Source organism: Bos indicus x Bos taurus, chromosome 1, assembly GCF_003369695.1.
Source record: "Bos indicus x Bos taurus breed Angus x Brahman F1 hybrid chromosome 1, Bos_hybrid_MaternalHap_v2.0, whole genome shotgun sequence".
Classification (NCBI taxonomy): domain Eukaryota; kingdom Metazoa; phylum Chordata; class Mammalia; order Artiodactyla; family Bovidae; genus Bos; species Bos indicus x Bos taurus.
In genome coordinates, this window is record NC_040076.1 from 92,450,550 (window position 1) to 92,463,007 (window position 12,458).

Consider the following 12,458-nt stretch of genomic DNA (forward strand, 5'->3'; position numbering starts at 1 on the left):
GAGAGAGCAGACTGAAACATATACATTATCATATGTAAAATAGACAGCCAGTGGGAATTTGTTGTATGATACAGGGAGCTCAACCTGGTGCTCTGTGACAACCTAAAGGGATGGGATGGGGTGAGAAATGGGAGGGAGGTGACATATGTATAAGTATGGCTTAGTCATGCTGATGTATCGCAGAAACAAACACAGCACTGTAAAGCAATTATCCACCAATGAAAAATAAATAATTTTTAAAAAACTTAAAAAAAAGAAAATGGTGCTAATAAAGGCAGCCATATACACAAGGAATACAGGACCACAGTAGAGGGAGAATGACTGGCTCTGGAGGAAATAGGTGTGGATATTTACAAAAAGAGGTATTGCTAGATACGTGAGCACCTGTCATTTAGAGAAAGGAGAAAGGTAGTCCAGGCAGAATGTCCATATGTGTGCAAAGATGAGAGCACAGAAGGACTACTTATATCACAAAGTAGGTTTAGGATAATGGACAGAACATGAGGATAGAGTCTTTAATGGAGGCCGGATTATACCAGGCTTTGTTCACTAGGATAAGAAGCTTAGCTTCATCCCAAAGGCAGCTGGAATCAAGACTGCTGGGAGAAATATCAATAACCTCAGATATGTAGATGACATCACCCTTACTGCAGAAAGTGAAGAAGAACTAAAGAACCTCTTGATGAAGTGAAAAAGGAGAGTGAAAAAGCTGGCTTAAACTTTCATTCAAAACTCAACATTCAAAAAACTAAGATCATGGCATCCAGCCCCATCACTTCATGGCAAATAACGGAAACAGTGACAGACTTTATTTCCTGGGCTCCAAAATCACTGCAGATGGTGACTGCAGCCATGAAATTAAAAGACGCTTGCTCCTTGGAAGAAAAGTTATGACCAACCTAGATTGCATATTCAAAAGCAGAGACATTACTTTATCAACAAAGGTCCATCTAGTCAAAACTATGGTTTTCCCAGTGGTCACATATGGATGTGAGAGTTGGACTATAAAAAAAGATGAGCACTGAAAAATTGATGTTTTTGAACTGTGGTGCTGGAGAAGATTCTTAAGCATCCCTTGGACAGCAAGGAGATCCAACGAGTCCATCCTAAAGGAAATCAGTTCTGAATATTCACTGAAGGACTGATGCTGAATCTGAAACTCCAATACTTTGGCCATCTGATGCAAAGAACTAACTCATTTGAAAAGACCTTGATGCTGGGAAAGATTGAAGGCAGGAGGAGAAGGGGGCGACAGAGGATGAGATGGTTGGATGGCATCACCGACTCAATGGAGATGAGTTTGAGTGAACTCTGGGAGTTGGTGATGGACAGGGAAGGCTGGTGTGCTGCAGCCCATGGGGTAGTGAAGAGTTGCACATGACTGAGCAACTGAACTGAACTGATAAGGACTACAAAGAGATCCAACCAGTCCATTCTAAAGGAAATCAGTCCTGAATATTCACTGAAGGACTGATGCTAAAGATGAAACTTCAATACTTTCGTCTGATGCAAAGAACTGACTCACTGAAAAGACCCTGATGCTGGGAAAGATTGAAGGCAGGAGGAGAAGGGGACGACAGAAGATGAGATGGTTGGATGGCATCACCAACTCAATGGACATGAGTTTGAGCAAGCTCAGGGAGTTGGTGATGGACAGGAAAGCCTGGTGTGCTGCAGTCCATGGGGTCACAAAGAGTCGGACATGACTGAGTGACTGAACAGAACTGACTGATAAGAGGGATCTTTGTGGTGATAATTAGTTCTATATCTTGATTGTGGTGTTAACTGCATGAATCTACATATGAAACAAAATGACAGAACTATATACACTAGTTGTACCAATGTCCACTTTCTGGTTTTCACCAGGAAACCAAGGGTCTCTAACAGGGGTTAATTAGGCGACTGGGTTACCTTTGGGAAAATTCTTAGAAGAGGGATAACTCTTTGTGACCCCATGGACTGCAGCACACCAGGCCTTGGAAGACTGCAGTCCACTGAGTCACAAAGAGTCATACACAACTGAGCAAGCGAACTGAACCGAATTGGAGCCTTCCAACATAGCTCAGAGTACCCCAGTTGGAGAATCATCATCTTATTTTATAGCTCCAAGGTGGTGATTTACAGATCATTTAGTCTGGCCTATTCTGAGGTATACAGGAGACCCTTGGTGATTAGGTTATCTTCGGGAAAATTCTTAGAAGAGAGATAACTGCTAACCTTCTATGATTTCAGCTGTGATTTACTAGAAAAAGGCTTATCCTAGGAACCATGTACCTCCTATAGACAGAGCCTCCCTAGGAAATATCACTCACATACTACCTTATCTCAACAAGGAGCAGTAAAAACTTGATGCATTTTCACAAACATACAAACACAAGAATAGGCTCCCTGCGTAATTAGCAGCTGTTTTGCTTGAAAATACCTGGTTTTCAAAGTTTTCTGGGAATTTAGCAAGATTAAATTTAGGAAAAGGGTCAAGGACTACAAGTCATTCACAATCAGATTCACATCACTGAAGGTCAGACAAAGGATGCTATTTTATCACATAAACGTAATTTAAAAATCAAACAGACTTCTATAACCAGCAATTTTTTAAAAAGTGGTACAGTGCACCACCAACCAGAAGGTGTTTACTTTGGTTTGAGCATTCTCTGAGAGTTCTGAAGCCTAGCAGGGAACACATTTTCAGGTCTGGTTCAGAAAAGCTGAATGGCCCCCTCTGGAAGCTGACTATGCTGTGAGTGCTTCTTAGAACTAGGAGATGCCCCAAGATGTCAAATCACTGGGTAGTCTGTTAAGCTGAAAATAAACAAAAATTTTACATCATTACTATTTACAGAGAGAGTACGATTTGTTTAAAAGTGTTTCTGCTTTGTGTTTCATTTTTCCTTCAGTAAATGTAAAAAGATAAGGAGACCCAAAATATATTTAGGAATATATTGAGATCATTTTATCACCAATAACAATTGGACTCAATACACAAAAGTAAGAGAACACAGGCTATGCAGAGTTATCAACTTACCAAAAGATAAGGCTAGACCAATATTATAAAGCCCTAAAACTGAAGAAGTTCATGAATAATTTTCTATGTGAAGGCTGTAAATAAGCAAAAACCCATTTGTAATATAGAAAGTATTCATATATGATGTATAAAATGGAAAAGTTAAAGAGTATAGAATTTTCATTATCTGTTTTTAAAGGATTCATAAATTTTTCTAAAGTTTTTCATGACTGAACATATACAACATAAAATATCTGTAATAAACTCCTAGCCAAACTTTGGTAATTAACACTGAGAGCAAATTCCCATTACGAGTAAAACCCAACATTTAAAAAATTGAAACCACATTTATAAGCAAGTAGTAGGGGAAAATTATGCTGAGCTGAACATACAAGGTTTCTATGAAAGATAAATCATCTTTCTTATCAGAACTACTCAGATCAAAATGTCAAAACAATTAAATTACAATTTTGTCTAACATCAATATCCCATGCAACAACGCAAAACAGACAACCCTGATATCAAGCATACTCTTTACTTTTAACTGGCAAACAAATTGAGCAATGAATCAAATGTTGCTAAAGAAAACATGAGGCACACTGCCAGATCAGAGAGGTCAAGGAATTCATCAAGATTCACTTTCTATACAACTGTATGTTTTTGGCTAAGGGAGAAAAATGTCGTCCATTCTCTTATACAAATATGAAAATACACTAACATAGAATAGATAATTTAACTGGTTCCACATCAAATGTGGGGCTTCACAGTGGTGAAGACTGGTGCAGTGGTAAAGAATCTGCCTGCCGATGCAGGAGACAGAGATTTGGATTCGATTCCTGGGTAGTGAAGATGTCCTGGAGTAGGAAATGGCAACCCACTCAAGTATTCTTGTCTGGAAAATTCCATGGACAGAGGAGCCTGGTGGGCTATAGTTCATGGGATCACAGCACAACTGAGCATCTGAGCATGGCTGTATGCACATCAAATGTGACCAGAAACCACACATAAAATGAATCGCATTGATTTTATAGTTTTATGCGGACGCTTCTATTTTTGTGTATACATATCTGTGTATCTGTGTTTGCATAGGTGGACAGAAAAAAAAAAGGAGAGCTTAAATTTTTATCTTTACAGAGCCTAGTTCTTTCACGTTGCTATCATATCTATTTCTTTGAATATGCAATGTAAAAAGTTACACCATTATATTTTTGTGTTGTAAGAAGCCCTCAAACAATCTTAAACTACCTGCTCATTTTTCAGTTAAAACAAATCAAAGGCCAGGGAAGACAAGGACATAAAATCAAGCTGGGAACAGAACTGGGTCTGGAACTCTGGGCCCCTGACTCCTATTCTTTCGTACCAATCAAGTCATATACTAAAAGCATGGACTCCTGAAAACTGGTAAATATTGTCAAAAGAAACAATTATAGGCTCCTGTTGGTATATCACTTTATATTTACTTGCTTTTTAAGGAAAGTGTTCTGCTTTCAGAAATCTACTAAGGCTTCATGAGAAAATGATGATGTACTAGAATTTTCTAACCAGGCATATTTGGATTTCACACACCATTCATCCCTAAAATCCATTCAGGATTAGTCAGCGTCTTAAAGCCTATACATCTATAATCATAATACAGAATTTTACCTAAGTGCAAATCATTGATTTATTTTCATTCTCTGATTGGCTAAAATTTTTCATATACACTTTTCTATGTATCTAAGAGAAATGCAGCGTTATAATTAAGGATATGGGTGCTGTAACAGGACTGCTTGGCTCCACTGTAAACCACGATGTAACTTGGGCAAGTGAACCTACCCACCTGAGGCCTCAGTTTCATTTGTAGAAATGACAGAACCCACCTCATAGGGTTTTGGTGATGATTAAATGAGTAAATACAAACCAAACAACAGTGCTGGCTCTTAGTAAATGCTAAAAAAAAAAGTAACAGCTATTATTACTAATTTTTACTCAGCTAACAGAATAACATACTGGAGCTAAAGTAGTATCAGAGATCATGTAGAACAGGAATCAGCAAGGATTTTCTAAAGGCCCACCATAAAAAGTCATACCATCTCTGCCTCAACCACAAAACTCTATAACCTATGACAAATGCAGGCACAGACAATAAACTGGTGGATACAGTTGTGTTCCAATAAGACTTTACTATTCACGAAAACAGGGAGAAGGCTGCATTTGACTCAAGGGCCAGTGTTTGCAGCCTCCTGATGCAGAACAACAGCCACACTCTACTGAGAAAGCGAAAAGCAGACAGGTCAATTGAGCAACAGAAAATCAGTTTAGCAAGCCACTGGCAGGTACAGAACTAGAAGCAAGAACTCTACAGTTTACTCAGTTCAGTGTTTTTTCTACCTATCCACATAAGAGAACCTCCAGGAAATGGCTCTATCCCAATCTACAAACAGAAGTTTACCCTCACACAACATACAAGATTGGCAGAAAACGGACAGATTTTGAAAACTGATGAGTACACTGGAGTTCATTATTATATTCTAATTTTGAGTGTCCAATAATTTCCACAGTGAATTTTTTAAAAACTCAACGCACTCAGTTCTCTTCATATGGCACTTATCAATTCTCTCCAGATATTTGTATACATTCTTTTCTTCCTTACTAGAAATTTTAATTTGAAGGCAGAGATCATGTCATTTGCATCTTGGTATCACTATATTTAGGCTTATTCCCTGGTGGTTCAGAGGTTAAAGCGTCTGCCTCCAATGCAGGAGACGTGGGTTCAATCCCTGGGTTGGGAAGATTCCCTGGAGAAGGAAATGGCAACCCACTCCAGTATTCTTGCCTGGAGAATCCCATGGACAGAGGAGCCTGGCGGGCTACAGTCCACAGGGTCGCAAAGAGTCGGACACAACTGAGCGACTTCATTTCACTTCACTTCACTTCACTTCACTTTATCACTATCTTTTGCCAAAACCTCATACAATAGCCTATTTTATAATTATGCTTTAATAAATAAATAATCCCTAAATAACTGAAGGAAAGCCATCTCAAACAAGGTACTATTTCTAACTGCAAAATTCTCTCCATCTTGTCCAATAGCTCGGTATCCATGAGCAATGCTATCAAAATGCTCTTTCCTTACATTCAGAATGTTGCCAATCCAGTCATTTTCAAAATTCAACTGAAATCTATTCCTAGCAAACATCTCTTTCTAGGTCTAATACCACCTCTCCATAAGGTGATTAATCACCAGCAACAACATTGTTCTCTACTAGATTACACTTTGTACTTAAAAAGTAAACTGTTTTATATGATAGTAATATTCTTAAAACATTACTTCAGTTAGCCAGCAGCACTGGAGGTTAAGAGTCAGTATTTTTAGTCTCATCATAGTCTTCCTCAGATTTCATGATATAATCTTGCTTATCTTATTTCCTCCTTCACCTCTACTATTTTATAATCTCAACTTCCTTTCCAAGGCTTCTCCCAAGCAGAACTCAAGGTAGAAATTCTCCCTTTTCTTTCTTCAACAAAACACAACAAAGTTCTTTGCTTTGAGAAATTCTTAGAATCTCAAAGTATTTTCTCATCAAAAATTTGGTCATTTCCCTGACCAAATGCAGAAAAATAGATAATATTTCCTAAAAATTTCTTATGCACTGTCTGCCACTCATCACAATAAGAAGAAAAGGAATCCAACAAGAAAATCTACCCCCCAACACACACATACACACACACACACACACACATACACACCTGCATCTGTGTCCACACAGTTTTCCTTCTCTCTTTATGTGTGTGCTCAGTGGTGTCCAACTCTCTGCAACCCCATGGACTGTACCCCACCAGGTTCTTCTGTCCATGGAATTTTCCAGGCAAGAATACTGGCGCAGGATGCCATTTCCTACTCCAGGGGATCTTCCTGACCCAGGGATCAAAATCATGTCTCTTGCGCCTCCTGCACTGGCAGGCCGATTCTTTACTACTGTGCCACCTGGGAAGTCCCTTCCTTCTCTCTTATCACTACAGGTAAATAGCCCATAATCCTAGAAACAGATAACCTCTCCTGTTCCAGCCTCTCAAACATACTTTAGAATACTGCTCCCCTCTCTCTCCTGCATCAACAATTTTCCATCTTTATTGGTTACTTCTCTTAAGCATAACAATATATTAATACTGTTGTTCTGCACATCTTTAAAACTCTTTATATCACATAGCCCTCCAACTAATGATCCATTTCTCTTCCTTCCTTTTCAATAAAAATCTTCAAGGGATATATACCATCACTCTCTTTAACTTCTCTTCTTCTACTCCTTTGTCAAACATTCCAAACAAGCCTCACCACCTATCACTCCATGAAAAATGGTATTATCAAGGTCATCAATGATTTTCTCTGCTAAATCAATTCTCAATCCTCAATCCTCATCTTTGACAATCCCCCTACTTCTTCAAACACTTCCTTCATTTGGCTTCCAAATACTCTCCATGATCCGATACTCTCCTGCTCTTCCTCTTACATAGCATGGAGGTCTTTTTCAGACTCTTCTGCTGGTAGTGCCTCATCTCCTAATGTTGGAGGCCCCCAACACTCAGTCCCTGGTCCTTTCCAGTTTTCTAATCTCATATATTTTTAATGAAGTTACTCTATCTCTTAGCTTTTAAAATCAGTTGTATAATGAACAATCCTAAATTGTTGGGTTTAGGATTTAGGGTTGGATGTAGGATGCTAAAGAATCCTAAATGCATATTGTTAGCCTGTTCTTAGGGCTTCCCTGGTGGTTCAGACAGTAAGGAATCTGCCCACGATGTGGGACACCCAAGTTCAATCCCTGGGTTGGAACGATATCCTGGAGAAGGAAATGGCTACCCACTCCAGTATTCTTCAGACTGCATGCCTGACATACCCCACTTGGATATTTAAAATGCATCCTACCCTTAACAAGTCCAGTTTCAAATTATTCATCTTCACCATCATGTCTTTCTCCTGCTATCTTCCCCATGTCAGTAAATGGAAGTTCTACATTTTTGGTTACTTAGGTGATAAAGTTCTCCCTCGTTTCTTTTGCTGGCACACTCCGTATCTAACCTGTCAGTAAATCCTGTGTAATATACTATCAAAGTATATCTAGAATATGAACTTTTCACCATCACTTTTCATACCACCCAAGTCTAAGCCACCATCTTCATCACATGGATTATCATAATTGCCCAACTGGTATCCTGACTTCTGCCCTTGCTTTCCTTTAATCTGTTCTCAAAACGATAGCAAGAGTAATGAAATTAAACAGTTCTCTTAGTACTGATCAAAACACTCCAAAGGCTTCCCACATCACTTCAAGGAAAAGACAAAGTCATTATAATAGCTGATTAGTACTACCTGTCCTCTAACTTTAAGACCACATATCCTACTGTCCTCCTTTCTCGATGCCACTCCACCATGCTGGCTTCTTTGCCAAGACCTGAACACACCAAGATGCTGGACCTCTGCATTTTTCACTCTCTATGCCTGAAAAACTCTTGCCCCAAATATCACATGGCTCACACCCTCACCTGCTTCAAGTTCTACTGAAATGTCACTTACTCCAGGGGCTTTCCCTTGGGCTATTTTAAACTGCTAAAGACATGCACACACACCTTTCCTTGCTTTAGGTTTTCCATAGCACTTTGTACAGGTATACCTCGTTTTATTGTCCTTCCCTTATTACACTTCACAGGGAGTGCATTGTTTAAAAACTGAAGGTTTGCAGCAACCCTGCATTGTCAGATGATGTTTAGCACTTTTTAGCAACAGGGCATTTTTTAATTAAAGTACATAATTTTTAAAGATGTAATGCTACTGTACACTTACTAGACTGCTGTACAGCATTACATAACTTTTATATGCACTGGAAAACAAAAAAATTTCTGTGATTTCCTTCATTGTAATATTCTCTTCATTGTGATGGTCTGGAATTAAACCTGCAGTATCTCCAAGGAACTCCTATACAGTATCATTTTTTTTATGTATTATACATAACAATAATGTGTCCCTCCACAAGAATGTATATTCCAAGAAAACAGTACTTTATTCCAGTGCCAATAACAATGCTGGGCATATAATAAACATTTGTTGATTAAATGAATAAACAAATATTGTGCTCTCTATGTGAACCTAATACTGCTTTTTGTAAGCTATAATTTTATCATTTCACTCTTGTTGGTCCTATAGTAGTCTATAAAACTCTTTGTATGGTACCAGGAATTCTTTAGATCACCCTTGTGAAGAGGAATTACTTCTATATTCCCCAGAAGTCCTGAGATCTGAGTTACTGCCAATTGCAAAGAAGAAAAGTCTGAGTAGTTTGAGGTGAAAATACTGTTGAAAGATCCCGTCTTTCTATTAAGAATTCTTAAAGGGAAAAATAAATAAAATGGGGGAAATCCAACTCAAACATCAAAGCCTAGTTTAAAACCCAACCTTGTCATTAATCCCTACCTTCCCCATTCACTTTGTCACTAACCTATAGTAGTGCTCACCATGGCCCCTTCTCCTGGATGTGTAATCTCTGGGGGACAGGAACTGGATCTTTCTCTCCTAACCAGTCACCAACTATCCATGATTGACATTCAAAGATTACTGGGTTGAAATGAATGGAGTGAATACTACAGGAACTCCTGATACAGCTGCTTATTTGTCAAGGTGTAGCCCACCAACTCCAGTACTCTTGCCTAGAAAATCCCACGGGCGGAGGAGCCTGGTAGGCTGCAGTCCATGGGGTCGCCAAGAGTCGGACACGACTGAGCGACTTCACTTTCACTTTTCACTTTCATGCATTGGAGAAGGAAATGGCAACCCACTCCAGTGTTCTTGCCTGGAGAATCCCAGGGACAAGGGGGCCTGGTGGGCTGCCGTCTATGGGGTCGCACGGAGTCTGGCACGACTGAAGCGACTAAGCAGCAGCAGCAGCAGCCTACCAAAAGAAGCAACACCACCATCTAGATTACTAAGGGTCAGTTTCAAACAAACTCATCTCCTTTGTTCTGCATGGCCAACTGAGGCAATAGGACACAGCCCAATAACTTAATCACACGTACAAGTCCAGCCAGGATCCAATAGTCTGCTCCTCAAATGCACAAGCCATGGTAAGCAAAGCCTTGCTAAGAACAATGGAAAAGAAAAGGATACTGTATGTGTACTTGTTATTCTAACAGTGCGGGGCAAAAGAAGACACCACAGGATGAGATACCCAATAAAGAAGAAAATAATAATAGTCGTAGTAAGTATGCAGAAGAAGAAAAGACAGGAGAAGGACTAGGGGATGAAGAGAAGAGAAGAATGAGACCATGGGGGTACTGTGGTGTAAGAACCAGACACTAGGGTAGAAACCTGCTCAAGCTTCAACATTCTCTCCTCAACTTCCTCCAGCAAGCCCTGGTGCGCGTCCTCCGGAGCGGCATTCAACGGTACCCCTCCAAAAAGCCTTCCCTAAAGCAAGCTGCGCAGCGCCGCCGTCTCTACCTGCGTCCCGCTAGGATGCCCCGGGGGGCCGGGCGTGCGTGCGTGTGTGAACGTGTCGGAAATGGGTGATCCAGGGCCGCGGGGCTCCGGGAGGTGGGCGGGGGCCTCCAGGCGTGTGCCCGAGGGCGGCCAAAGCGAGGTGCCCCGCCGGGCGCCCCTCCAAGTCGCTCTCACCCAGCCGCCGCCCGGGCGCCCCTCTGGCCCGGGACTTGACGCCCCATCGGCGAGCTGGGACCCACGCAGCAGTGCGGCCCGTGCCTCAGCTGCGCCGCTCCGGGCGGGAGGGGAGTAGGGGGAAGGTCCGGACGGCTGGGCCGAGGCCGCGCCGCCTCAGAGCGCCGAGCTACTTGGGGCAAAACTTCGGAAACAGAAGGACTCGGATTACCTGAGCGGCGCGGGCGCGGGCTCGTCTGCGGTACGGCTGCCGGGCGCGGGCCGGGTTTTCAGCAGCCGTAAAGCGGGAGGAGCGCTCGAGCCCTCGCCCCCGAGCGGTGGCCCCGGCGCCTCCGCCGCGAGCGTCAGCCGCTTGGCAAGGAGCGAGCTGGGCTGAGTCATAATAAAAGACACGTTTGCCCAGCGAGGTGGGAAGGGGGCCTCGAGTAGCGGTGTTAAATGGCGACAGGCTCAAAGAGAAAGCTTTTTTTTTGTTTCTTTTTAATGGGCTGAACTGGAAAACTTGTCCCATGGTGGGAAAGAGATGAGATTCTGTTATAATTTGCACATCCTTTACAAATATGTATCTAATAAGGCTTTTTAAAGGTTATTCTTTTAAATGCATTGCCTCCAGAGCCAAGTAGCTAGCTGGGTTGAGCGCTGAGCCTTGTCCCTTCCAGCTTTAGGGCTTTATTCTGCAAGTTCCTCCAGTCCGCGCCTTTGTTTCTTTCATCTGTTGAGCAGAATAATGAGAGCACCTCCCTCAAGAGAGAATACTGGGAAGGTACTTGACGTTGAGCTTGAAGTTTCCACTTGTTAAAGCTTAATTATTATGCTTTAAAAATAAAAGGGGGGATAAGTGAAAAGAGATCTTAGATGAACAGCTTTGAAAGAAAGACAAAAAAATTTTTTCAAGAAGTATAAATAAGACAAATATCTCAATGGAAGAAAAGAAACTGGAACCTCTAAGAAACAGAAGAGACCAACAGGGGTAGCTGAGATGGGAGAGGAAAAAGGGGAAAGAGGGAAGAAAAAAGAAACTAGGCTTGGTGACCAGAAAGCTGAAGCTTCATAGGAGGAGGAGCATGTTTATCGCTATTTAGAAAATCATGGTAAACTCCCTCTCTACTGAGGGACATTTTAAAATATTTAAAGAGATAAACAACTGTTTAAAATGAGCCCCAAATGGGGAGGCTTTGCTCCAATGAATGAGATTTGGCAGCTCTGCAAAATGAGGAAATTCTTCCTGTGCTGCATCTTAGGGGGTTGAGTCATCAAACCATAGCAAAAAATAGTGGGCTGGATTCCTGAAAGGCATGCCAGATGGATGCATTCTGCTTAGTTTTAATAACTCTGTGATGTTCCCTCTGTACTGTCAATTTTGGAAGAAAGGAATGTGAATAAAAATTTGAGAAGGGAACTTGAAAATAAGAGCCAAACTACTAACTTAATGTATGAGTATCCACCCACTGATGAGCATACAGTTAAAGATTCCAAAACAAGTAACCATTTCTCACACTTTCATTCTCCCTCCTCTTTGTTTCTGCTTTCACTGTGTTTCTATCTACTTTTGTTATATTATTTTTGTGCAGTGGAACTGCCTAGAGGAAAAGTGGTTTTAATTAATACTAGGGAATGGAAGGCATTTTAGCTAGGCCTCTATAAGTAGGGTCAAACTTTTTGAAGAGGATTTTTGGGTTGAAGTTTTTATGAGAGCAAGGGTAAATTAACAGATGTGAAATCAGATGTTGTTTTACACAAACAAGAAAACAGTAGTAGAACTGTTGTGAAAGGATCAAATAGAAATCAGAAGCAGTTCTATTCCCTAATTAC

At 41.0% G+C, this 12,458-nt stretch overlaps 1 protein-coding gene across 2 annotated transcripts in view; it reads right to left on the reverse strand.

Moving 5' to 3' along the window:
* NAALADL2 (N-acetylated alpha-linked acidic dipeptidase like 2) overlaps window positions 1–10,970 on the reverse strand; it is a 1,546,902-nt gene extending 1,535,932 nt beyond the window's left edge. For both annotated transcript variants that reach the window (XM_027540660.1, XM_027540668.1), the window contains exon 1: window positions 10,858–10,970. The gene's annotated coding sequence lies outside the window, so the exon portion shown is untranslated. The remainder of the gene's footprint in view (window positions 1–10,857) is intronic.
* Window positions 10,971–12,458: the final 1,488 nt, after the last annotated feature.